Source organism: Podarcis cretensis, assembly GCF_951804945.1.
Source record: "Podarcis cretensis genome assembly, chromosome: 16".
Classification (NCBI taxonomy): Eukaryota; Metazoa; Chordata; class Lepidosauria; order Squamata; family Lacertidae; genus Podarcis; species Podarcis cretensis.
The window spans coordinates 14,710,822-14,714,321 of NC_137186.1; positions in this window are offsets into that span (position 1 = coordinate 14,710,822).

The following is a 3,500-nucleotide window of genomic DNA, read 5'->3' on the forward strand; positions in this document are numbered from 1 at the left end:
TGAACAGAGAAACACATCTGCACAAATAAAAGACAGGCCTAGCAGGTACTGCCTCACCTCAGGAGGCCACAAATATTTAAGAACCCTTCAGATTAAGGGACAAAAACCCAGATAAAAAGGAAAGTTTTTTCCCGGTGCCAAAAACTAGACAGAGACAAAACCACAAACTGGTGAGGAAATGTAGCAAACTGAATTTAAGACTGAGAAACTGAGAAAATTAAGAGAAAACAAAATGGACAGGTGAACATTTCCCACTGTGTGAGCTCAAGGGCACCAGCTGGATTCCGCTTATAATAAACCATGGTTAAATCCAGAAAGGAATTTCCTCCCAAAGCAAATTATTTGCTTGTTTATTGCTTGATTCCGTTTATGAATAATTTCCCATAAAATAGACTTAATCAACAATCAGTAAGAAAAACAGCAAGAGAAACAATTAAAAACAATTCCGTAGAAGAAACAATGAAAAGCAATTACATATGTAAAAACAAATCCAGCCATGGGTTCATACTGACTGTTAGCACCCAGAGGGGAATTCCTTGCAAGGCCAATATACTGACATCAAAGAAGGATTTTTTAAAAAGAATTATCGCTCCACCTCACCAACTGATGCAATTTGCGTTTAGAAACCTGTGTGTTTATGGCAGTGACACATCTAGTTTGGCCCTGAGTAAAAGGGAGTTGAATAAATCCATGTTCATCAACAGCTATTAGCCACAATAGTTACAGAGAACTTCCATGGACAGAGGCAGTATACCTTTACATACCAAACGTTATTGCCTTCTAGCTCTGCTTGTGGGTTTCCCATCAGGGCCACCTGGGTTGGTACCTGATGAAAACAGGATGTTGGGCTTAGATGGGCCTCTGGCCGGATCCAGCACAGCTCACATGCTCTTACATTTCCATCCACGCTCTAGAGACACTTTACTATCAACTTTGAGAAGTGTTGTCACAGCTCCTCACAGCAGAAAAATCGGCATGAATTTATTTTAATGCTCAAATTTCTAGTCCTTTTAAAAGAAAAAATTTCCTCCATCTCTCATTGCCCAGGATCATCCAACAAAGGTGAACGTTGGAAGATTCAGGGCAGACAAAATGAAGTATTTTTTCCCCTGCAGTTAAACTATGGAATTTGCTCCCATGTAATGGAGTAATGGTTGCCAACTTGGACAACTTTAAATGGGGGTTAGACAAATTCAAGGAGGGTGAAATAAATCTATTGATGGCTACTAGTCAAGATAGTCGTGTTGTTGGCGATCATGAAGGAGAATCTGCCACCAAGAGGATAGGTTACTGGACTAGACAAGCCTCTGATCTGAACCAGTGGGACTCTTACTGTGCTCAGAGACTATAAGTCTGACTGGTGCTTTGGGGGGGGGTTCATCTTATATTGATAAAAGTGCTGTGGGTGACAGCACAAAATGGCTGCCATGGGTCTGACCTGTGAGGATGCTCACAAAACAAGCCCTGGGCATCAAATTTCAGAGGGGCAACTATGTGAGCCTGTTGCCACAAGAGCAATATCCTGCCACAGATGTATTGTGGCATCATCAGCCTTCGTAGACTAGAGTAGAGCTTTCCAAACTGTGTGTTGCAACACACTAGTGTGTCGGCTGCAGTGCGCAGTTGTGTCGTGCAAATGCTCTTCACACACCTCCCAGGGCTGGAAAAGGGGTTAGTTTAACCTCCGGTTCACTAGGAAAACTGAATGACTATGTCGTGAAATGATACACGTCTAAAAAGTGTGTCACCAACTTGAAAAGTATGGAAAGCTGGACTCTCTCATAACCAGCAAGTGTCCTGGAAAAAAATGGGACATCCCGTTTGTTTGCTTGCTTGAGAGCATGGCGGCCATTTTGGATGCCATGATCTCGCATGATTTGACGCTGAGATCCTGCCCTGTAAAAAGCACCCCCCTAAAAAAACATTATTATTTTTAAACCATGATTTCACACAGCTCTCCAAAACACAGATTTGAAGGTGCTGTACAAGCACGGCTCCGAAAGAAGCACATATTTTGGGCTCTGTGATCTCATGTGGGTTGGAGGGTGTGCCTCTGATTAAGTGGATTCTGCATAATGTCTCAGGCCCCAGATAACAGAAAGAGCACCTCCTCCCCTTCAAAACCATTTCAGATGTTGAGATCAGCACCTGGATAGTTCCTCTATCCTCAGAGGCTCAAAGGGGTGGGAGCTCAGGAGAGGGCCTTCTCTGTGATGGCCCCAAAGCTGTGAAAGCCCCCCCCACACACACACAGGGGCTCCCCACTGCTTAGAAGAGTTTTGTTCTGGTAAGCCTTTCTAGACACGTAGATGCTACTGTGTTTTAATCTTTTTTTTTTTTGCAATTGATTTTAATCAACAGGGGTTTTTTTTGTGATGATTTTTAAAATTTCTTGTAACGTGCTTAGAGGTTTTACTACAATCAGGCAGTATATCATGGGACTCATTCAGGTGTCCTACATGCCAGGAAAGGGAATTCCTGCTGATCTGTTGTCAAAAGTTGTTGACAGGGAACAACTTCAGACTTATGTACAGCGGTTGCAGTTAGGCTGAAATACTGTAGCAGCGGGTTACATGAAATGGGGGAGGATGTTGAGATTTCCATTCCTCCCGAGCTGCAGATGTGTGGGATTGTTGCATGTCACATGTCTGTTTACATTCCAGCCCTGATTGCTGGAGTCTTGTGAGGGGAAATGGAGATACGCTGTTCCGTTTTTGTATAGCTTTTGCTTTTGCAGCTCTCTTTCCAAGGAAGAAAGACAGAGAGAGAAGCCATGTTCTCTTTGTTTTGTTATGTTTGATTTAATTTGCAATAAATTAGGCTTAGGTGTTACTCCTCAAGGCTGAGATTCTGTTTTGAACTCTGCTAATCGTGTGCTCATGTCCCTTGATACAGGCCACATCAGCATGCCAGGAGACTGGAGTGATGAATCCCGGGCAACGCTGCATTTTGGGGGAGGCACCAGGCCTTGGCGTTATCACCCATCAATATATACACATTGTAAATTAATTAATTAATTAACTAACTAACTGTAAAAAGCCCAGGGGGGTTGTGCAAAATCTCCTGTGGTCCATGTGCAGTCTGCTCTGGCCTATCTTTCTGAGCTGTTGTGAGGAGCACTGAGACCAAAGACCTTATGCTGACATACGCCAAAGCGCAATAGTGATTAGTGAATAGTGAATAGTGATTAGTACGAGTCCTTTCCTCACGAAAACTTTTGAAACCAAGGGAGGCACCCGAGCCTCGTAAACTTTATAGAAACATTCACCACACGCTCGCCAGATCTGGTTTTGCCGTTTGGTGAAAATGAGGGATGTCCCACAAAATGCCTAGTGCCTTAGCAAGGCACCCTGCCCTGTGATGAATCCAAACATTTGTTTCCTTTGCTTGCTCTCATAAATTACATCTGGGTTTAGTTTGGAGGACGAGTCACCACCAATTAGCTCCGGGCTGTCAAACTCTAATTGAAAGGTGCAGGGAGTTGTCTGTGCCCAAGTTGC